The sequence below is a fragment of the Meriones unguiculatus genome, chromosome 20 (genome assembly GCF_030254825.1).
Source record: "Meriones unguiculatus strain TT.TT164.6M chromosome 20, Bangor_MerUng_6.1, whole genome shotgun sequence".
NCBI classification, from domain to species: domain Eukaryota; kingdom Metazoa; phylum Chordata; class Mammalia; order Rodentia; family Muridae; genus Meriones; species Meriones unguiculatus.
In genome coordinates this window covers 8,991,053-9,016,420 of record NC_083367.1, presented here as the reverse complement: position 1 = coordinate 9,016,420, position 25,368 = coordinate 8,991,053, and positions in this window count along the sequence as shown.

Below are 25,368 nucleotides of genomic sequence, written 5' to 3'. Positions count from 1 at the left end.
TGCATAGACCAGAGATTATTACACAATCCTTAAAATTAATCATCACAGTTATATTATCTTTTAATCTCTTTGAGTACATTAAGATGGTTTCTCTTTATGCAATATTATAAGACACATTTCATTGAGAATGTAAAGATAATGATATCTCACTAAAGGTTATACATATTTTCCTTCGTAAGCATCTTCAATACATATTAAAATTGATATAATAAAATAAACCAGTCCTTGAATTACTACTGAAGTAGAAGGATTACATGGAACTGAATTACATAAAACTATTAGGAAAGTTTGATGGTCAATATTGTGTTACTAGCCACAAATCTGATCCACATACACAAACACACAGACATACACACATTCCCCAAAGTGCTTTTGTACATTAAGTCAGAATAATGTGTTTCTTTCTTTTTTACAGTGCAAGGACTATTGAGACAGGGTTTTGCTACCTAGCTTTGTCGGTCATGGAACACCCTGTGTAGATCAGAATGGCCTTAACTTCTCCAGATCTACCTGCCTCTTTCTCCTGGGTGCTATAATTAAATGCTTGTGTCACTGTATACACAGAAAATTTTTTTTCAGAAGTTTCCTCGTGATTTTTGAGACTTCTTCCTGATCAGCATTCATTCATTTTGTTTTTCTTTGTAAATGTGATCAATGACCTTTGTTTTTCACTAAGAAGTCACGCAGTATATTTTTCAGTGTTGTTTCCTTTGGTTTGCTCTTAAATTACTGCATGATCCAGTTTCTTCTCATGTCCTAAATTTGCCTTAGAGTTTATCTTTTCTTATGCTGCCTAAAATTAGTCTCAGGACGTTTAACATTCTAAATATACAGAAATAGCCACTAAGTCAGGGGCTCATCAGCCACATTCCTTTTTAATGTCTGCTAATAAAGCCTAAACCTACTACCATTTTTCCAAGAAGTATTTAATGAATTAGTAAACTCTTTTCCAAGAATGTTTATAGAGATCTTTGTGGAATGTTAATACGTTTCCCAAAAATGTCCTTTCTAACAGTCAGAGGCTAGGTTACTCTGATCCTGCAGCATGTTGTTGCACCATTTTTGAATTTGGATCCTTTTGGGCTTCAGCGGCTCTCTTCCTTATTTCTTTGGCTCAAATATAGGCAAAGAATCTTCTATACTCTGTACATTGTAATAGCCAAAACTAGGCTGTACAATACAGTTTATGGAAGGTCCATGAAATCTAACTGACTTAAAAAATTAGCAACCTTACAGATCAATTTGCCTTATTCAATTAGCTGAGACTCATGGTCTCTTTGGGAAGAGTGCAGAGAGTCTTATGAAAGAAGGGGCAGACAGGAAGTCCTGGAAAGGACAGGAGATCCACAAGGAGAGCAACAGATACAAAAAATCTGGGCACAAGGGTCTTTTCTGAGACTAATACTCCAACCAGGGAACATACATGGAAATAACCGAGAACCCCTGCACAGATGTAGACCATGGCAGCTCAGTCTCCAAGTGTTCACTCTAGTAAGTGCAACAGGGATTGTCTCTGACATGAATTCAGCCTCTGACATGAATTCAGAGGCTGGCTCGTTGATCACCTCCCCCTGAGGGGAGAGCAGTGTTATCAGGCCACAAAGGAAGACAAAGAAGCCAGTTTTGATGAGACCTGATAGGTCAGAGGGAAGGGGAGGGGGGCCTCTCCCATCAGTGGACTTGCAGAGGGACATGCAAAGAGATAAAGGAGGGAGAGTGAGGTTGAGAGGGGATGAGGGATAGGAATAAAGCTGGGATAGAAAGTCAATAAACTATAATTTAAGAAAATAAATAAACTTAAATTAAAAAAATGCAACTCTGCTCTCCTGAAAAGCCCCAAATGAATTCTTAAATTCCAAAAGTAGATGCTCACACATGGAGTTTCTGTTATATTTATCTCATAAAGGTTGGTTCTCTGTGTGATCTTGTGTTATGATTCAAGTTTTTGAGCTGCTGATGGCAATGACTTCTCCCATCCAGAAAGAGAAGAGTTCCTGAATATTTCCCTCCCCAGGATCTGTCTTTCAGTATACTTCCAAATCCTCCCCTTTGTGCAATACCAATGTCTCCCAATTCCAAAGAAAACTCTGGTAACTTCTTTTGGTGTTGATTCTATGGGTTACCATATGATACCTTGTTATAAATAAAGATAACCCCATTTCTTCTATTGTACCAATGAAGACTCAGGAACCAGATGCTGAGGTGAAAACCTTCTACCTCACAGAGGCAGAGAAAGCACCCAGCTGATATTCCCACTCAACTGATCTCCCAGAAGAAAAAGGCCAAAAGCCCAAAGCTAAAAGCATACTAGTTCAGTTGATGGCCCAGCAGGGAAAGGTCTGCTAGCTCACCAGACAGCCTAGGAGGAAAAAGCCGACAGCTAAAAGGCCAAGAGCTAAACAGTTAAGGTACCCTTCTTCCCCATGCTTCTCAAAGTCCCTCCTTTCTCTTAATCTATGTCAGTTGGTTACTTGCTCCACCTAAGGACCTAGGGTTAAGCTCTAGGATTAAAGATGTGTGTTAGGACTGAACTACACTAAACAAAAGACAGGCACAATCTCTGGGTTCACAACGGGATCAAATATCCTGCAACAATGATACTTCAATGTATCATTTTATCTTGTATAATCATTGATACTGTAGTTATAAAAAATACAAAAAAATGGTAGAGAACAAGGTGAGTCTGATAACCCTAAAACCAATTACTAGGCACTAAAATAATTCTTGCTTTTTGTATGAGATGTAAATGTTGTTTTTGTTTCCTCAAATAAGGAGATGAGATGGGAGCCTTTACTAAGATTTATGAATTCATCGCTTGAGCTGAGCCTAAGTTGTTTCTAGCTAATTATCCTTAGGCTTGTGTCTGGGAGTTTCTAGCATCCATATAATCTAATCTGCAATCCTGGACCTTGACTACTTCATTTTCCAGCCTGCCTCTGCTAACCTAGGCCTAGAATGTTTTCAGTCTCTGAGACTCACTGCTGAATAAGCTCACCCTTTCTAGTTCTTTCTGAACTCTAGCTGGTTGGTTCAACTCAGCTGTGATGATCCAAAATTCTTCTCCAAGTATACTGATTCACTCTGGATTCTCTCAGCTTCTGACTGAATTGCTCTGAGTGGAACAACTGCCTCTGAACTCCGTGAACTCAACTGTATTCAACTGAATAGCACCAAACTGCCTGTATTTCTGAACTCTACTGTACTGTCTCCACAAATTCTTTGTTCTTTCTCTCTGTCCTGCTCTTAGATAGCTTCTCTTTCCTGCTTTTCTAGAGAGTGTTGGGCAACTCCTGCACTGACTCATTCTGTCAAATCTTTCTCTGATTCTTCACTTTGTTGGCCCCTTGAATAGACATCATTGTTTTGGATTAAAAGTTTTACTAAATTCTAGCTAGAGTAATTTAAAATATGTCATGTCTATATATAAGCCAGAGGGATTAGAGGTTGTCAGAGGGATTAAAGGTTTATACTAAGGGCTTATCTGTCTTGCAGCCAGATCACACAGACTTGGCTTTTGGATGTAATCCTTTTCCAGAGTAGCAATGTTGCTGGATTAAAATTCCTCCATATCTATAAGTATTATTGTATTTCTACAGATAAAATAATTAATATGAAAAAATCAATAAAATAAATAGAAATAGCCACTCATCCTGAAAATAACTGGATCATTTTCTTTTGAATAACACCCAAAAACCTTAAAATCAATGTTGTTTCATTATCTTTAAAATCCTCTCTCACTAAACAAATTTTTTTTTGTAAAAAGAAAAAGCTAGGTTTCACAACTCTTAGAGGTATCATTCAAAATATTCATATCCTACTTAGAAAAGATTCTTTGTGAGAATCTTTTTTAGCTGTTGGATATGACCATGAAGAAAGACATTTGCCTTCTCTGGTTTACACTTTAATGCTGGGCAGCATAAAGATGCATATTCTTAGAACGTAATACACAGGCTCAGGAAGAAGAAGAAAAAGGAAATCAGGCTATGAAGGGTGGCTTCTATTTACATATTTATTTAGGGGTGTTAGGTATTTGATTTACACTTCCAGGTGACAAGGCAGGAACAGATAAAGACTGATTAAAAAGCCTGTGGATAATTTGAATTAGGTTGAATCCATTATATTGTGCATATACTTTCTCAGGGGATTTTCTTAAAATAATAATAATAATAATAATAATAATTTTAGGTAAGATGGTCTATTACAATGCAATTTCCCCTGAACTGAATCAGTCCATCCTGAAGGAAGACTCTTTATGACTCAGGAGGTAAGGCCAAGGAGAAAGCTCTGAAAGTTCCTGAAACATTCGAGATTCACCAGGCCTCTTTCCAAGCTTGCAAAGTATTAGCAATTTATGGGGAAAAGGGACTGTCTAAACTACAAAGTTGTCTGCAAAAGCAGACTGGAGATACAAATGTCTTATTAACTAAGATTGTATGTGGCCATCAAAAAATGACAGTGATAAGAAAGCAACGAAAAAAGACACATGGGTATCTTGGAGCCATTGAGTATTAAATATCTGAGAGAAACTCCTTTCCTCTCTGGGTCTATCTCCCCACTCTTCCATAAGACACCCTGTGCTCTGCTCAAAGGTGAGTCTCAGCTTCTGCTTCAAACCCTGCTGAGTGGAGTTGTGGAAGGCTCCTGTCCTATTTCTATTCTATGTGCCCTTCCAAAAGAGAATTAAGCATCCTCCTTAGGGTCTTCCTTGTTACTTAGTTTCTTTATTTCTTTTTCTTTCTTTTTTTTAAGTTAATTTACTTTTTTATTTATTACAATTTATTCACTTTGTATCCCAACTGTAGTCCCCTTCCTCATCCCTTCCCAATCCCATCCTCCCTACCTCTTCTTCTCAAGTATCCCTTCCCCAGTCCACTGATAGGGAGTCCTGATGAGACCTGATAAAGTAGGGTCAGATGGAAGGGGAGGAGGACCTCCCCTAGCAGTGGATTTGGAAAGGGGCAGGAAGGAGATAAGGGAGGGAGAGTGGGATTGGGAGGGAATGAGTGGGTTTGTTTTGTTTTTGTTTTTGTTTTTGTTTGTTTGTTTGTTTTTTTCAGTGCAGTTTATTCAGGAACCTTGAACAATCATCTGACCCTGGGGAAAGCCAGCCCACAGCTTAAATAGCCTCTGGGTAGCCAACCCCAGCGTGCCACATGGGCAATGCAGATAGGTCCACATACATGGAAGCAAGCCAGATCCTCAGCCTTAGCCAAATGTGGAGTTGTTCCTGACAGAGAGCACTCACCATCGGGAAGGTGGAAGGCAGAAACCAGCTCCATCTTTAAGGCACGGCATTACACAGCTCTCTACAGTTCCCCTTTTTTGTTTTAGATGCATCAGGCAAGAGTAGAGGTCTAATCTCTGATATTAGAAATAAATTGGGACTTTGTACTGCTGTTCATTTAGGTGTCATCCACCCAAAGAGCATCAGACCCGTCTGATACCTTTTTCTCAGAGGCGGGACCTGGGGCATCAACCTGCATGCAATCAGACATGCTCTTCTCTGGGTCGAAAGAGGCTGACCCTGAGTGCAGTGCTTAGCCTCGCATGACAGAGAATTCTCAATAGAGGAATATCAAATGGCAGAGAAACACTTAAAGAAATGCTCAACCTCATTAGCCATCAGGGAAATGCAAAACAAAGTGACCCTGAGATTTCACCTTACACCCATCAGAACAGCCAAGATCAAAAACTCAAGTGACAATACATGCTGGAGAGACTGTGGAGAAAGGGAAACCCTCCTCCACTGCTGGTGGGAATATAAACTTGTACAACAACTCTGGAAATCAATCTGGTGCTTTCTGTGACAACTAGGAATAGCACTTCTTCAAGATCCAGCCATACCACTTCTAGGCTTGTATCCAAAAGAGGATCAAGTACACAATAAGGACATTTGCTCAACCATGTTTGTAGCAGCTTTATTTGTAATAGCCAGAAGCTGGAAACGGCCCAGATGTCCCTCAACGGAGGAATCGATACAGAAATTGTGGTACATTTACACAATAGAATATTACTCAGCAATGAAAAATAAGGAAATCATGAAATTTGAAAGTAAATGGTGTGATCTGGAAAGGATCATCCTTAGTGAGCTGTCCCAGAAGCAGAAATATGCAGACGGTATATACTCACTCATATAGACATATAATATAGGATAAACATACTAAAATCTGTACATCTAAAGAAACTAATCAAAAAGGAGGACACAGACTAAAGTACTCAATTCCTATCCCCGAAAGGCAAAGAGGATGGACATCAGAAGAAGTAAACAGAAACAAGTTAGGAACCTGCCACAGAGGTCCTCTGAAAGGCTCTGTCCTGTAGACTATCAAAGCAAATGCTGAGAATTATGGTCAACTGTTGGGCAGAGTGCATGGAATCTTATGAAAAAAGTAGGATATAGTAAGATCTGGAGAGGACAGGAATTCCTCAAGGAGAGCAACAGAACCAGAAAATTTGAACACAGGGGTCTTTCCAGAGACTCATACTCTAACCAAGTACCATTCATGGAGATAACCTAGAACCCCTGCACAGATATAACCCATGGCAGTTCAGTGTCCAAGTGGGTTCCATAATAATGGGAAGAGGGACTGCCTCTGACATAATCTGATTGGCCTACTCTTTGATCACCTCTGCCTGAGGGAGGATCAGCCTTACTAGGTCAGAGAAGATGACAATGCAGCCACTCCTTATAAGATCTGATAGACTAAGATCAGAAGGAAAGAGAGGTGGACCTCTCTTATCAGTGGACTTGGGGAGGGGCATGTGTGAAGAAAGGGGAGGGAAGGTGAGATTAGGAGGGGAGGAGGGAATGGTTTATGGGGAGATACAAAGTGAATGAATTGTAATTAATAAAAGTTAAAAAATAAAATAAAAATTAAAAAATAATAAGTCAATAAATATGTTAACTACCACATGTTATAGATGAGTGATCAATAAATAATGGCTCTGACTTCCAGAAAGTTATACTTTGATAGGACAAAGTTGTAAACATGTAAAATAAGTAAAAGAGAAAAAGAAAGGGAAATAAAACAAGCAAACAATGAGGCAATTTTTAGGCACATAAAAAAATGAGTTGGCACCTGCAAAATTTCTTTCAAGACTCACAAAAGAAAACTAAGAGCCAAATATGCCAAGACAAATGTTTTTTGTAGAGACGATATATAAAACAAAGTAGGTAGATAGTCTTTGTTAAAAAAAACAAAACAAAACAAACAAAGAAAAAAACCAGTAGGAACCTGAGAAGTTTAAAGAATTTTGGAGTGTCTTATTCTCTTGTGTTTAACGGGGCAGGTGAGTTTCTAATGTGTAAGCATGAGGTGGCCCAAAACTGCCCTGGTTAGAAAAATAACAAAATGTAACCACACACAGACAAATGCAGACATACAGACAAGGCTTAAACAATTACACAATTAACTAATGATAACTGCAAAAACAGACACAGATTCATATAATGCAAAATCCCACAGGTGAAACACAGAATAACATACTGAAGCCAGAACCTTTCTTAGTATAATTAAACAGCCTTCATGGGTTTCTAAGGACTTTAGTCATTTCTCATTTACAGTATAATTTCAGCCATGGGAGTCATCCAAACAATCATGAATTTCTCAAGTGCAAAACACTGGACAGCTCCCACATTCATGCAGTTCTTTAAACATACAAGAACACTTTCAACCTGAAAATCTATACTCCAGTAGCATTGGGCTTGCCTGTTGATGCTGATTTTAAAGGAGCTTAGCAGATACTCACTAGAGAACCTCTAATCAAAATCAGACATACAAATTCATAACTGATTTGCTCCAAATTTCTGCATATGCCTTAAACCTCACTGGCTACATGAGAGAAATTGCATTAGATTTTCATCAGAAGTTAAAGAACAAATATCGGAATAACAAACTCACTTCTCTACCCTCATCTATTCCCACCCTGGATTGAATAGATTCTTGAGGAACAAAGCAAATCAGCAAAATGTCACACAGCAAATCAGCAGAATGTCACGCTGTCTAAACAAACAAACAAACAAACAAAAACGGTTTTAATAAATTAATTACAAATGCATGTCTAAGCTTCTTATGTACGGAAATATTCTCTTTTTGGAAAGGACATTGTACATGAAAAGATGTGGTTAATAATAAGTTGGAATAAATAACAATGACAACAACAATAAAAATGATGTGAAGACTTTGGGGTTGAGGACTATATGTGTGTGTACACAGGCACGTATGTGTGTGTGTTTGTGCCTGTATAACTGTGTGACTGTGTTCATGAGAGAATGTTTGTGTAAATGTGTGTACTTCTGCATGTGTGTGTGCACGCACGCACGCCTGTATCTGTGGGTCTAAGAAAGAAAGAAGAGTAAAAGGAGGGAGACAGCAGAGTTTTATATGTTGTGCATATGCTTGTGCAAACAGTCAGTATGGTCTTGTCTCTGGGTCACAGTACCGGACTTTCACTTGGGCGGTGAATATCTAAGTTCAGGTCTATTGCTTGCACAACAAAAACTATACCTCATCTACTCATCCCCAGAGAATTGTATTGATAAATGTGTAGAACAGCCTTCTCAGGAAATTCTCCAGTAACACACACCAGAGAAAGATCTACCATTTTGTGGTTTTGTTTTCTTTTCCTTAAAAAGCCCTCTTGAATTTTACATTTCAATTTATTCAAGCATTGTGTTTTTTTGGTTGTTTGTTTTCTGTTTTTTGTTTTTTTTTTTTTTTTTCTAGGAAACGTTTTGATTTCCGTCACTTGGCCAAGAAAGGGAGAACATTACCCTCAGGAGCCAAGTGTTCTGTCACTGAACTACACCATGAGCCCTTTCTTTTCTTTTAAGTTACTTTCATTTTTGTTTTCTGTTTCTTTTTCTAGTTTATTTATAGTTTTTGATTTTTTAATTTAATTTTATTTTATTAATTACACTTTATTCACATTGTATCTCCCCATAAGCCCCTCCTTCCTCCCTTCCCGGTCCCACCCTCTCTCCCCCTTCTTCATGCATGCCCCTTCCCAAGTCCACTGATAGGGGAGGTCCTCCAGTTTTCTGCTTCTTCCCTTTTTAATTTGCCTTTCAAAGCAATCTTGACCTTCCTGTGTCGTGTAGATCAACCTAGCCATGATCTCTTGCCTCTCTCACAAAATGCTAGGATTACAGATGGAATCCACCAGGATGGCAAATTCACATTTCATTAATGCACACTTCTAACAATTAGTATGACTAGTATAGTGCTGGCTGAAATTCGAGAAGTGCAACTGAGAAAGGAGAAATCATGAGCTTCTGCTGTTGCAAGGAATGAAGCAGAGCAAAACCTCGGATAACTCAGTGGGGAGGCTAGCTAACTCCTAGGATATAAGCATTCTGGTTCTAGAAGAAAGGTATCCCAGTGCAAGTGGTGTAGCTCTTAAGAGAAAGGTATCTGGGCAGGTGGAAGACAAGGCTTACCACTAAGTCATACTGCACAACAAACTTCACACATGAGATTTATTGGGAAAGACACCAAGGGGTGGCTGCCTCTGCTCAGGCAAGAAGCAGAAGAGAACTGAGTAGGAGGTTGGGTTATGTACAGATTTTTAGGGGTGGAGCGTTCCAGGGTGGTGACTGGTGGGATTTAAGTCCTGAGCTTTGGGAAAGCTCAGAGAGTGGTAGATTTTTGAGTTCAAGAATTGGTGGGATTTGAAGCCCCAGAATTGAGCTCAGGCTTTGAACCAACGCTAGCCAGCCCAAGCATGGCAAACATGGCATTGCCAAATGTTGGCCTCCTCCCCCGTTCCCTCTACCTTGGTAAAAAAGCCATTACATTACATTCAGAAAGCTAACCCCAGAGGTCCCTTTCTTTGGCCTCTTCTTCCTCCTGAGGCTGTTTACCAAGGTCCAGTTATCAAACTACTGAAGTCCAGAAATCAAAAGCCCCCTTTGGCTCACATAACTAGCATACCCAATTAAAATTTAACACCTCTTCCAAACATGGGGTTTCCCACTTCACCTTCCAAACTGACATTTGCCTATGTGCTGAGTCTGTCTCCTTTCTACCAAGAGGCAGTCCTTTGTCACCACCCCCAGGACAAATACCCTTTTCCCCTCAGTTTTGCTCATCCTCTCTCCACCTTCTCTCTTGTTCTCTATCTCCTGTCTTTTTCTCTTATTCCCTCTTATTCTCTGGGACAAACAAATGTCATTTATGCTGAGATTATGTTTTTGGAATATCCTATGCTGATAACAGTCACTATAGGCTTTTATTCTTGTTCTTGTTCTTCTTCTTATATTATTTTATTACATCTATCTATCTATCTATCTATCTATCTATCTATCTATCTATCTATCTATCTATTTTACTTTGTATCCCAGTTGTAGTATGCTCACTCATCTCCTCCTGGTCCCACTCTCTTTCCATCTTCCTCCCCTATCTCTCTCCTCTAGTCCATTGATACTGGAAGTCCACCTCCCCTACTGTCTGACCCTAGTCTATCATGTCCCATCAGGACTGCCTGGATCCTCTTCCTCTCTGGGCTGGCTAGGTTGCCTCACCAGGGAGAAGTGATCAAGGAGCAGGCATGTGAGTTCATGTCAGAGACTGTCTCTTCTCCCCTTACTAGGGAACCCACATGGAGACTGAACTGTTTATGGGCTATATCTGGGCAGAAGGTCTATGTCCTCTCCACGCATGGACTCTGCAATCCCTCCTGGGCCCAGCTATTTTGGGCTTTGTTGGTCTCCTCTGTGGTTTCTGTTATTTCTGAGTCCTTCAATGTCTCCCTTCTTCTGTAAGACTCCCTGTGCTCTGTCCAAAGTTTGACTGTGAGTCTCTGTATCAATCCCATACTAAGTGGAGTCTTTTAGAGGACATCTGTAGTAGGCTTCCATCCTGTTCCCTCTCTTCTACCACTTCAATTGTCTATCCTATTTTCCCTTCTGAATGAGAAGGAAACATAGTCCCTAGGGCCCTCCTAGTTGTTTAGCTTCTTTAGGACTATAGATTTTAGTATGTTTATCCTATACTGTATGTCTAATATCCACTTATAAGTGAGTATATTCCATGTGTGTCTTTCTGCTTCTGGGTTACCTCCCTCAGGATGATCTTTTCAAGTTCCGTTCATTTGTCTGCATTTTCATTGGACCTAATCCCCTCTTTAAACCTACAGGTCTCACACATAAGAGTCATTTCGGGGTGGGGGGGCACTGGAGAAAGTAAGAGAAAGTAAGAGAAATAGAGAGAAGACCAGGAGACAAAGAGCAGACCATGATGGCTAGGACCATCATGGCTAGGGGTGCAGGGGAACTATATAGCCCATGGTATCAGTGGAAATGTGTTTCATTTGGCAGTGGGTTATGACAGTACGGAGTCACTAAAGTTTGGGCTCGGTGGAGGGGCAAGCACCTGGTTTCTAACATTCCTCCCTTCTGTTTATTATAAAAAGTGAAGAAATAAGAAGGATGGTGGTTATGCAGGAATGGGGGTGCCGTGCTTGTTGGAGTGCTTGCTGCTGTCTGGGGATGTCAACATCTTTGGAGACCCAAGAAAGTTGGGATACTGGCCAACTCCTGAAAGAGCAAGCTGTTTCAAGCTTTGTGAAATCATCTGGGAATAGAGAAGTGCAGGCAGCAGGTGGAGCAGTTTGTGAGAATGGACCACCGGGAGAAAGCCAGCCCCTTTAAAGTTATCTGCTATCCAGATTGGGAACACTAGGACCTGGCAGGTTGAGGGGACAGATATATATTTAGGGAAGAAGATAAAAGTAAAGAGTTTGAGGGAAAATTTAGTTTCTTACATGTAACTTTGAAACTTTTAGGCTCTTGGTCCTGGCATTTGGGGGAGGTGAGTCCCAAGACCAGGAAAAAGGAAGAGACTCCAGCCTCAGGAATAAGTTGAAAAGCAAGTAGGGAATGAAGCTGTTGATTGACAGTACTTACCTGAAGTCCACTCGACCCCATGAGAAGTGGATTCCAGTCAACTCTCTGAACATTACAAGAATTGAAATTTACAAAAAGACACATTTTAGACTTGTTAGCATTACTATTTTTGTAATCTGTACTGAAATCTGCACTCTAGAAAAGTCAGGAGACTCAAACTTTGAGCCATAATAGAATCCTGAGGGCTCCTCGTGATTGTGGGTTAAAAGCATCAACATTCTTTCCTCTATTCATAATACTGCATATATATATATATATATATATATATATATATATATATATGCATTAGACAAATGTTTTTTAGCACAATGAGAAATACCTTTAGGTCTATACTTAGAAGACAACCAAAGGAAAATTAAAATCTTGAGCTTGTGATTATAATAGTCAGCACTTACCAGAGCTAGATTAATAGCTTATCAGAACTCACTTGAATGAAACTCTGAACTTTTAAGACTTTATAAAACAATAACATAGAGAGGGAAAGAAATATAACGATTTTTTCATATATATTAAATCACTTTTCTTATACCTTTAAAAGTTGCATTTACACATCTTAAATTTTACACTTTTTTCTATCCAATCTTTTACCATACGACACAGGTATTTGATTACCAATAGCAGTCACTGTAAAGAAAGTTACTTTACCAACCCTATATCTGACAGAGAGCTAATATCCAGTATATATAAAGAACTAAAGAAGTTAAACAGCAAAAAAATCAAATAATCCAATTAAAAAATGGGTACAGAGCTAAACAGAGAATTCTCTGCAGAGGAATATAGAATTGCAGAAAACACTTAAAGAAATGCTCAGCCTCATTAGCCGTCAGGGAAATGCAAATCAAACGACCCTAAGATTTCACTTTACACCCATCAGAATGGCTAAGATAAAAAAGTCAAGAGACAACACATGCTGGAGAGGTTGTGGAGAAAGGGGAACCCTCTTCCACTGCTGGTGGGAATGTAAACTTGTATAACCACTCTGGTGCTTTCTCAGACAACTAGGAATAGCTCTTCCTCAAGATCCAGCTATACCACTCCTAGGCATATATCCAAAAGATTCTCAAGTACACAATAAGGACATTTGCTCAACCATGTTTGTAGCAGCCTTATTTGTAATAGCCAGAAGCTGGAAACAGCCCAGATGCCCCTCAGTGGAGGAATGGATGCACAAATTGTGGTATATCTACACAATGAAATATTACTCAGCAATAAAAAACAAGGAAATCATGAAATTTGCAGGTAAATGATGGGATCTGGAAAAGATCATCTTGAGTGAGCTGTCCCAGAAGCAGAAAGATGCACACGGTATATACTCACTCATATAGACATATAATATAGGATAAACCTACTAAAATCTGTATACCTAAAGAAACTAATTAAGAGGGAGGATTCTTGCTAAAATGCTCAATTCTTATTCAGAAAGGCAAAGAGACTGGACATCAGAAGAAGGAGAAGAGAGGGAACAAGTCAGGAGCCTGACACAGAGGACCTCTGAAAAGCTCTGCCTTGCAGACTATCAATGTAAATGCTGAGACTTTTGGGCAACCTTTGGGCAGAGTGCAGGGAATCTTAGGAAAGAAGTGGGAAACAGTAAGATCTGGAGAGGACAGGAACTACACAAGTACCAACAGAACCAAAAAATCTGAGCACAGGGGTCTTTCCTGACACTGATATTCCAACCAGGGACTATGCATGGAGATAACCTAAGACCTCTGCACAGATGTAGACCATGGCAGTTCCGTATCCAAGTGGGTTCCATTGTAATAGGAACAGGGACTGTCTCTGACATGAACTGATTGTCCTGCTCTTTAATTACCTCCCCCTGAGGGGGAAGCAGCATTACCAGGCCACAGAAGAAGACAATGCAGCTACTCCTGATGAGACCTAATTTACTAGGATCAGGAGGGAAGAAAAGAAGTCCTCCCCTATCAGTAGACTTGGGAAGGGGCATGCATGCAGAGGGTGGAGAAAGGTAGGGATTGGGACAGAAGGAGGGAGAGCACCACAGGGGAGATACAAAGTGAGTAAAGTGTAATTAATAAAGAAAAAAAGTTATTTTTAAATCAGTTTTGTAAATTTACCTTTTTTTAAAGTTTGGTAGCAAGGTAAATTGTTTGTCTTTCTTTAGTAGCTCTCTTATGAGGACTGAGGCCTGTTTTCTCTTAATTTAATTTTTTTATTTTTTATTGTTTATTATTATTAGTTACACTTTATTAACTCTGTATCCCAGCTGTATCCCCCTCCCTTATTCCCTCCCAATCCCACCCTCCCTCCCTCATCTCCTCCTCGCCTCTTTCCAAATCAGCGGATTGGGGAGGACCTCCTCCCCTTTTGTCTGGCCCTGTTTTATCAGGTATCTTCAGGGCTGGCTGCAAAGTCCTCCTCTGTGGCCTAACAGGACTGCTCCTCCCTCTCCTCCCTTGGGGGTGGGGGGAGGTCAAAGAGCCTGCCATTGAGTTCCTGTCAGAGATAGTCCCTGTTTCCCTTACTATGGGAAACCAATTGGTTATTGAGTTACCACGAGCTTCATCCAAGGAAAGGTTCTAGGTTATATCCATACATGGTCCTTGGTTGGAGAAACATTTTCAGAAAAAATCCCTGTGCCCATATATATTTGGTCCTTGTGGGGCTCCTATCCTTTCCCTGTCATACTAACTCCCCTTCTGCCGAGTATTTGGTTATGAGTCTTAGTATCTGTTTTGAAATGCTGCTTGGTAGGGTCTTTCAGATGCCTTCTGCGGTAGACTCCTGTCATACGTCCAATGTACATCTCATTAATTACAGTTTATTCACTTTGTATCCCAGCTGTAGCCCCTCCCTCATCCCTTCCCAATTTCACCCTCCCTCTCTCATTTTTCACACATGAGGAAAACTTAGAAGGCAACTGAAGCCCTTAGTTGCTGCTTTTAAGCTGACAAAGCATGTGTTGTCACTTGATCTTAGCCATTCTGATGGGTGTGAGAAAGAATCTTAGACTTGTTTTGATTTGCATTTCACTGATGTCAAAGGAGATGATCATTTCTTTAAGTGTATCTCAACCATTCAATATTAATTTGTTGAGAATTTTCTGTTTAGCTCTGTATCCCATTTTTTAAATTAGATTTTTAGTGTTTAATTTCTTGAATTCTTTATATATTCTGGATATTGGCTTTCTGCCAGATATAGGGTTAGTGAAGATCTTTTCCCAGTCTGTAGGCTGACATTTTGTTCTGTTGACCATGTACTTTGCTTTACAGAAGCTTTACAGAACCAACCAAAGAGCATACATAGAATGGGAGAGTACCTAGATGCCCTTCTCAGATGTAGCCTATAGTTAGCTCAGTCTGCATGTGGGTTCCCTAGCAGAAGATACAGTTTCTGACATGAACTTGGTTGCTTGTTCCCTGATCACTTCTCCCTGGTAGAACAACCTAGCCAGCCCACAGAGAAAGTGGATCCAAGCAGTCTTAATGGGATCTAATAGGCTAGGGTCAGACAGTAGGGGAGGAGATTTTCCCTATCAGTGGACTAGGAAAGAGTGAAATGGTGGGGGAGCAGAAGAGTGAGGGTGGGACTGGGAGTAGATGACAGAGGAGGCTATGACTGGTATACAAAGTGAATAAATTATAAATAATAATAATAATAATAATAATATAAAATGTGAAAAATAATTGACAAAGCTATCACAACTTTAGTCATCAACACCGTCAGAGACCTGAGAATGATAAATTTACCTGAATAAGCAGCTCCTGACTCTGTTAAAAATGCCAGAGAATTACCAGGTACCCTAGGTTTCTTCATCGCTGTTGGTAGAGGTTTCAGGGCAGTGTCAGTCTTCAGCCTCCAAGCCCAGAGATCTGACAGAATTTCTCATAGAAAAGAAACTTCGGAATGGCCTACCTTCACTAGGCAAAATGGGGCCATCAACTTTTCAACCAGTGGCCAGCTTTGCCATATTTAAATGAAACTACAGGTGGATTCCTTCCTTGCCCCATCATCATCTTTGGAAGAGAATAGTGGGGCTGGCTGGAACTAGCATTTCTCTCTATTACAAAAAGTGTTTGTGTACTAAACATTTTTTAAATTTTATTTATTTATATATTTATCTATCTATCTATCTATCTATTTATTTATTTATGTTTTTCTTACAATTTATTCATTATATATCCTGACTGAAGCCCCCTGCCTCAACTCCTCTCATCCGCTCTCCTGTCCCCTCCATCCCCTTCCCCTAGTCCACTGAAAGAGGGAGTTCTCCTACTCTGCCATCTACCCACAGCCTATCAAGTCTCATCAGGACTGCCTGAATCTTCTTCCTTTATGGCCTGGCAAGGTTGTATCACCAGGAGCAAGTGATCAAAGAGCAGGCAACCGAGCTCATGACAGAGGAAGCCTCTGCTCCCCTTATTCAGAAACCCACATGGAGACTGAGCTGCCAATTGGCTACACGTGAGCAGGGGGTCTAGGTTCTCTCCCCATATTTTTAATTGGATTATTTAGTATGTTGGTGTCTAATTTCTTGAGTTCATTATATATTATGGATATTAGCTCTTTATCAGATGTATGGTTGTTGAAGCTATTTTCCAGTCTGTAGGATGTTGTTTTCTTCTGTTACTGTGTCCTTTGTTTTACAGAAGCTTTTCAGTTTAATGAGGTCCCTTTTATTAATTGTAGATCTTAGAATGTATTCTATTAATTGTAGAATAACAAAATCCTGGGCTTTTGGTATTCTACAATTTTGGTATTTTGGTATTCTGTTCAGGAAATTGTCTCCTTTTGGTATTCTACAATTGTCTTCTTTTGGTATTCTACAATTTTGGCATTTTGGTATTCTGTTCAGGAAATTGTCTCCTTTGTCAATGAGTTTGAGGTTCTTCCTCACTTTTTCTTCCAACAGATTTAGACTGTCTGTTTTTATGTTGAGATCTTTGATCAACTTGAACTTTAATTTTGTGCAGGCTGATAGATGTAGGCCTGTTTGCATTTTTCTACATGTGAACTTCCAGTTAGACAGCACAATTTGTTGAAGATACTATCTTTTTTCCATTGTATGATATTGGCGTCTTTGTCAAAAATCCATAGTTGTGTGCGTTTATTTCTAGGTCTTCAGTTGGAATCCATTGGGCAAATGGCAGAGGAGGAGAACTTTCCTTTTCAGTGCACTAGGGGAAGGGACTATGAGGGAAGAGAGAGGGTGGAACTGGGAGAAGTTGAGTGAGGGGTTTTCAGTGGGATATATAATGAATAAATTGTGAAAAATATAAACAAAAAAATTGCAATCTATTGTGAAAAAAAAAAAAAAACCTAAGTAAGGAGGACCCTAGGGAAGATGCTTAAATCTCATTCCAAATAGCAAATAGGATAGACACCAAAAGAGGTGAAAGAGAGGGAACAGGATGGGAGTCTACTCTAGAGGGTCCACTGAAAGACTAAACATTTAAATGCCATATTCAGCAGATATCTAAAGAGTTTGAAGACTACTATCTATTAAATATATCTAAACTAGATAAACTTTTCTTGTTCCTACTTATTTGCTTTAGGCTTACCTTTTAAAACATACATAGGAGGCTAAATAAAAATTATCTCTGTAATTTATTATATTAATCCAAGCAAATTAAAGAATTTGATCTTCTATAAGGGGACTCGCCATTAAATTGCATGTCTTATTTATCTTTAGCATTTTACAATATGTTAGTAGCTTCTATAAGACAAAGATTTTACATTCCATCCCTGTTAGATTTGGCCTTAAAAAATAATAATTTTTGAATTAAATCTCTTTTAGTATCAAAATAAAATATTTAATCACAGACTGATACTTCTATAGTACATCATTATAGACTATTACAAGTTTTTTTCAGGCTTAGGTAATCCAAATAGTTAAAGCTGAAAATAAGCAAAGACAAAGAAGCTATACAAATATTATTAGGAACCTGAGCAAACCTTAGAAATTTGTGAATCTTGATTATGAAATATACCATATTTATCCAACATGTTTGTTACTTATTTGAAATTTATAGCAGCTTGGTGTTAACCAGTTAGCAAAGATATAAGTAATTAGACATACATGTTAAATCAGCTTTTGTTAGTTAGAGAAGACAATTATACCATTAAATTTTTTTTTAATTTTTTTAGTTTATTTTGAAATATTTATTTATTTATGTATTTTTCTTCTCAATGCAGTTTATTCAGGAACCTTGAACAATCTTCTGACCCTGGGGAAAGCCAGCCCACAGGTTAAATAGCCTCTGGGTAGCCAACCCCAGCGTGCCACGTGGGCAATGCAGATAGGTCCACATACATGGAAGCAAGCCAGATCCTCAGCCTTACCCAAATATGGAGTTGTTTATGACAGAGAGCACTCACCATCGGGAAGGTGGAAGGCGGAAACCAGCTCCATCTTTAAGACGCGGCATTACACAGCTCTCTACAGTTCCCCCTCTTTGATTTAGATGCATCAGGCAAGAGTAGAGATATTTCTAATATCTAATATCTAATATCAGATATTTCTAATATCTGATCTCTGATATTAGAAATAAATTGGGACTTTGTACAGATGTTCATTTAGGTGTCATCCACCCAAAAAGCATCAGACCCGTCTGATACCTTTTTCTCAGAGGCGGGAGCTGGGCCATCAACCCGCATGCAATCAGACATGCTCTTCTCTGGGTCCAAAGCGGGTGACCCTGAGTGCAGTGGTTAGCCTCACATCCTGAGCTTAACATTTTAGCTTTTTATGGTAGCCAACCATGCTTGGGGAGACTGTCCTGCTTCAATGGTTGTAAAGGCCTGAATGATCATGGCTGCATTACGCTGTTGTGAGACTCTAATCTTGCATATATACCACAGGCAAACCAAGGAGACCAACACCAGAAGGGCTGCTAACGCTCCCATGCCCGCCCATTCCTTCAGATGATTCATGGCTGCAGCAATCCATGATGATAATCCTGTGGCTAGTCCTGCGTCCACTCTGGTAGAATTTGCCGTAACAATGGCCACTCTCAGCTGCTCCAATCATAGTATCGAAATCTCCAGTCCAATTGCCTAAAATATAGCTAGACAATTGTTTAGACAGATTTGCAGCACAGGAAAAATTCTCATGTTGTATGCTAGTGACTCAAAGTCCAGCATATTTTCATTGACAGCCAAGTTGAGCGATTTGCCATAGGGTATCAATTTGCTCCTGCACGAGGTCAATCCTCTGATTGAACACCATCAAGCCTCCTTTTAGTTGAGCATTAATTCCTTTTTCTACATCTAAGGCATGAGCTACATTGGCTAAAAGATTATTTGGGGTCTGAGCAGTCTGCACAGTATGACTCATGTCTAATGCCGTGGTAGTCGCTCCAACAGCCGCCAATGAGATGGCAGTAACAATGGCGGCTGTAATTCCAAGATCCTTTTTCTGTCTGAAGAGAGTCATAGCGTGAGGGGCATCAATGGGCACAGGCACCCAGCGAGGCATACAAGTAACCAGGGCATACCTAAATTCACTAGCATTCCAGCATTGGGCAAAAAAGCAACTATCATTACCACAATTACTTGGCTCTGTCTGGCTAACAATGAATAAAAATGGGGGATATAAACAAACAGGTGTGAACTTATAGGAAATATTATGAGAAGTCTTAACCCCCTCGTTGGAATATCCTGCATCAGTTCTAGAACTAGCAGTGGTGGTGTCCTAGGTCTGAGTAGGTTCAGGAGACCATTGCCCCCAGGGGCGAGACGTGCTCCATGTAAATTGACTAACTCCATGGTTTTCCTCCACTTTTGAAAGTCATTTAAGGTTCTTAAATTATCTTTTCTTTTTTTTTTAATTTTTCATCAATTACACTTTATTCATTCTGCATTCCCCCATAAGCTCCTCCCTCTTCCCCTCCCCTTTCTGCTTGCATGCCACTCCCCAAGTCTACTGATAGGGGAGGTTCTCCTCTCCTTTCTGATCTTAGTCCATCAGTTCACATCAAAAGTGGCTGCATTGTCCTCTACTATGGCCTGGTAAGTCTGCTCCCCCACAGGGGGAGGTGATCAAAGACCGGGCCAGTTAGATTATGTCAGAGGCAGTCCCTCTTCACATTACTATGTAACCCACTTGGAGACTGAATTGCCATGGGCTACATCAGTGCAGGGGTTCTAGGTTATCTCCATGAATAGTCCTTGGTTGGAGTATGAGTCTCTGGGAAGTTCCCTGTGTTCAATTTTCTTGTTCTGTTGCTCTCTTTGTGGAGACCCTGTCCTCTCCAGCTCTTACTATTACCCAGTTCTTACATAAAATTCCATTCACTCTGCCCAACAGTTGCCCATCAAGCTCAGCATCTGCTTTGATAGTCTTTAGGGCAGAGGCTTTCAGAGGCCCTCTGTGGTAGGTTCCTGGGTTGTATCCTGTTTTCTTCTTCTTCTGATGTCCATCCTCTTTGCCTTTCCGGATGGGGATTGACTGTTTTAGGTAGAGTCCTCTCTCTTGCTTAGTTTCTTTAGATGCACAGATTTTAGTGGGTTTATCCCATGTTGTATGTCTATATGAGTGAGTATATACCGTGTGTGTCTTTTTCCTTCTGGGACAACTCACTCAGGATGATCCTTTCCAGTTCCCACCATTTACCTGCAAATTTCATGATTTCCTTTTTTTTCATTGCTGAGTTATATTCCATTGTGTAGATGTACCACAATTTCTGCATCCATTCTTCAGTTGAGGGGCATCTGGGTTGTTTCCAGCTTCTGGCTATTACAAATAAAGCTGCTACAAACATGGTTGAGCAAATGTCCTTTTTGTGTACTTGAGTCTCTTTTGGATATATGCCCAGGAGTGGTATGGCTGGATCTTGGGGAAGCGCTATTCCTAGTTGTCTGAGAAAACGCCAGATTGATTTCCAGAGTCGTTGTACAAGTTTACATTCCCACCAGCAGTGGAGGAGGGTTCCTCTTTCTCCACAACCTCTCCAGCATGTGTTGTCACTTGAGGTTTTGATCTTGGCCATTCTGATGGGTGTAAGGTGAAATCTCAGGGTTGTTTTGATTTGCATTTCCCTAATGGCTAGTGAGGTTGAGCATTTCTTTAAGTGCTTCTCTGCCCTTCGATGTTCCTCTCCAGAGAATTCTCTGTCATCATATATAGTATATTCTAAACCATGAGTCACACATGTAGTATGTTGCAGCAAATATAACCTTACATTTTTTATCTTCATAGAATATAAACATAGCAATCCAAAATATTTGAAATGAGGTGTTGCTTCTTTAGTTTGAAAAACACATATAATCATAAACAAAATCTCCTTAGGACTAAGAAGCTTTGTAATCATTACTTTATGCAATGTAGTCAGTCATTTTAAAATGATCAAGCCACATGCTATGTAGTCTTTAACCTTTAGAGTAAAGATAGTTGCCAGACATGTGGCCGTTCTGTGTGTATCCTGATGAGGTCACTAGCCAAAATGGAGGAGAGCAACATGGTTGCTATTTAAAAACATCTGTTTTTCCAGTAGTTCTTTTTTAAAAATGAGTTTTGAATCCAAGTTACATACACAATGTACACAGAGTTAAATAACAGTTACATAGACATATTTACACAGTTGAATCCAAGTTACACACATGCATATGCTCACATACTCAAATACACACACACAACACACACAGAATAACATATATATATGAAGGTGTAATATTTCTAATTGTAAGTCTTTGTTACGAGTTTAAAGCCAAATTTTGTTACAGATTTTATAGATTATTTAGCTATTCCCAAAGAGCAATTTACAAACCCTGAGATGAGAGCTTATAGCATAAGTGTAAAATAGTTTCTTTGTTTGTTTGTTTGTTTGTTTGTTTTTTGAGAGCAAAGCACAGAGAAATCTTTTAGAGACAAAATATTTTTAAGAGAGGAGGAGCAGCCCTGCTAGGTCTCAGAGGAGAGCTTTGAAGCCAGTCTTTAAGACACCTGAGAAGCTAGGGTCAGCTAAAATTGGAGGAGGTCCTCCCCTATCAGTGGACTTGGAGAGCGGCCGGGAAGAGATGAGGGAGGGTAGGATTAGGAGGGAATGAGGGAGCAGGATACAGCTGGGACATAAAGTTAATAAACTGTAACTAATATTAAAAAAATTAAAAGGATGGTAAATAGAGATAGTGTAGAATGGGGGATGTTTAGATATAAGATACTTGGGATCATTTGTAGTTGCAGAACTTGTTATGATTTATGAGAATTTGGAAATAAGTTCACCAATTTTTTTGACCATTGATCTGTATCGAGACCAAGCTTTTTCAATAAAATTTGCATCCACAGAGAAAAAGAGAATGGGTCACAAAGATGGAACAGCTTGTGGGTATGTTGCTATATGCTCCAAGGGGTATCTGAGGATGGAAGCTGCTGGACAGTATGCTGAAGATAGAGATAACTAGAAGAGTACTTGACATCAAGAAGTCAATGCAAAGAGATGTCTGGGGGATGAAAAGCTACTTTACCATCTTTGTATTTGCTTTAAGGTACAAAAAGAAAATACTGCCAGTTTGGATGAAAATACCAAAATTAAATATTTAGTTTCTTTCTAGGAGGGTCATAGTAATGACAAGTATTAACCCATATGGCTGCATTTAGTCAATCTATGTCTGATCAAACTCTGTTCATGCCAAAAAGAGAAAGTGGACCCAGTGCAACCAGTTACTTCTCATACGGCTCTTGGTTGAATGGATGGATGGAGTTCGTTGTTTTTACCAAATACTAGAGCACATTTCTTAATAGTACAATTGGGATCACTTGTTTGTGAGTACTGTACAGTAGTTTTCTTTGGAGTTAAAATCTCTGTCTTGGAGGTGAAATAATACGATGTTCTAAAGTGATATGACATATTACCTGAGAGCTCCTTAAGAGAAGAAGCAAACAACTCAAAACAGCTCAGGAAGTCCCTGAAAATGACCAGTTTCACTATGCCCCTACCCTCCCCAAAGCAAACAGGAAAGTCAACAGATAGTTACACTCCATGAGCCAACCTCCAAATAAGACTATCAGATGAGCTCAACTGCCTGGAAGAAATGGAGAACCAGGATTCCTGGAAAAAAACAAAGATGAGCTGAGCTGTCTGAAAAAGGGACAGATCAACTGAGTTACCTGGAAAGACACACTGCAACCAGTTGAGCTGTCTGCCAGATATACAGAGTGCCAATGTTTTTAACTCTAGTGATTTGTCACACATGATTGAGTTTGTTTTGGTTATATAGCTGATCAGAGTAATTTTTGCTCCTATACATAACCTTTATCCATCCCACCATAAGTAAACCCCAAATAACTCATTAGTTTAGCAAGTTAGACTTTGGATTGTCTTGTGCTCTTTATCTGGAGTGAGTAGGAGTGTGCCCGTATGTGTGAATACATGCTTGTGTGTATTTGTTTCTTCTCCACAGAAGTCTCTCATATAACCCCCAATGACGCAAACATGTGGCTTAAAATGGGGCTTTAGATGGTCAAGTTGTGAAGAGCATTTTAGTTCTTTCATCTACAGCTATTTCAACACTGTTTTACACTATTGTTTAATAACTTGGTATTGAGTTTTTTCCAGCCTAGTAATACTAATTAAAATACTCTCTCTTTTTAATCCTTCTATTTCATTAGTTTACTTATTATGTAATCAAATTTGACAAATACATCTGGGCTGTATAAAGTAATGGCTAAAAGAAACATGCAGCCACACAAACAAGCTTCCTCATACATTCTACATTAAGAAATGAAAACACTGTAATCTGACAGAGTCTCCAAATTCAATCTGATTAATAGAGAAATTCTACTATACCTAGCTACTACAGGCTATGCACTAGTATTCAACAAAGTTATAGAGAGCACAATTTCAGCTATTCCATTTTTCCCTTACTTATTTTAAATATGCATCCATGTGGAAATGGAACAGGAAGTTTAGGAATTCACATTAAATGCACAAGAATAAGGACAGAAATGGAAGAGACTGAAAGAAAGGTTGCTGAGGTCCATTAGTAACCAAATACATTCAGCAGCTGAAAAAGAAAGGCAATGGTGGGCTGCCTGGTAAATGTAATTCTTGCTACACATTCTTCCTAGTATACATAAGTCCCCAGATTTGATTTGTGCTCCAATTCTTTCTCATACAGAACTTTAAGTTTCCCAGGATGAGAATATTAACCAGTAAATCAACCAATCTTGATTATTTTCCTGTTCCTCACTATGAGTTCATTTGTCTTTCACCCACTTAACGTTCAGTTTCTGTCCTCTACTAGGCAAGATGATAAACAAAAGGTGGAACTAAGTAAATGATGTATGAACAAAGGTCTCTGGAGCAGATAGAAAGTTGATTTTCCTATCCTGCCCTGACCCAATGGAGTGGTCAAAAAAGCCTCATGGATGTTTGTTTCCTGTTTAGCATATCCAGGCATCTGATTTAATATTTACTGACTCATTATACCTCCAAGCTTTCTGGATTAGAATTTGGAAAATAGCTTAATATGTAACAGATTAAATAACTTTTAAAATTATACATTTTAAGATACAGATAAAAATCTTTTTGAAAATCACTTAAGGCAGAAGTTGATAGTATCTTCCAAAATTAATGCATATTTAAACCACTTTTTTATTGCATTTCTCTAATTGTTCTATTAACCTCTAAATTTTCAAGGGATATTTTGGCTTTTTTTTTTGCATTGTATAAATTTAGGTAGGTTGATGTGCATTTGTTCGTCTCTCTGTGTGTGTGTGTGTGTGTGTGTGTGTCTGTGCTTTCATCTGTAGACTATCTCTGACTCAAAAAATGATAAATTCTGAAAGATAAGTGAAGGATTACTAAAGAAAAAAATGTAAGAGTTATCAAAGAAAAATACAGAGTATCTTATTTTAAAGTTTTAATGATTTTATTGAAATTTATTATTATCCTGGTGCCAAAATCCATGAAGGAAATATGTTATAGAGATTATCCATTTTTAAATATGGATAAGAAAAATATAATACAAAAAACTGGTGACTTGGCAAAGCTTAATTTCTTATTTACAATAACAAAAGTGAGAAAGACATTCTGTGAAATGTACCTCAAAGTTAAGAATACTGGGAAGAATTCTAACACCCCAAAATGAACAGTGAATGTTAGATCCAACCACAGCTCAGAGGAATATGTGCTGGAAGGAAAGATGTGCTTTCTGAGCAGCTTAGCAGTCTGTAATATTTTCTCCCTTTCGTCAAGAAGTGAATCAGAAGATGTCCCTATGCATAAGAATAGGAATCAATATGTTTATTAAGTTAGAGTAAAATAAACCAACTTCAAACTCTGTGCTTTCCTTAATAAAGCATGTTTCCTTTTCAAGGAAGTGGTATTTAGAAAGATTCAGACACCTTGTTTTGAATTATTTATTACTCCAGTTCTCCAGTATCATGAGGCTGTCTTTCCTCTAATGTTTTCCAGAGTTTTTCTTTTTATTAAGAAACTAATCTTGTAATTAATAATTAAAACAAACAAATGACTCAAATATCATTGTGTTAAGAATTT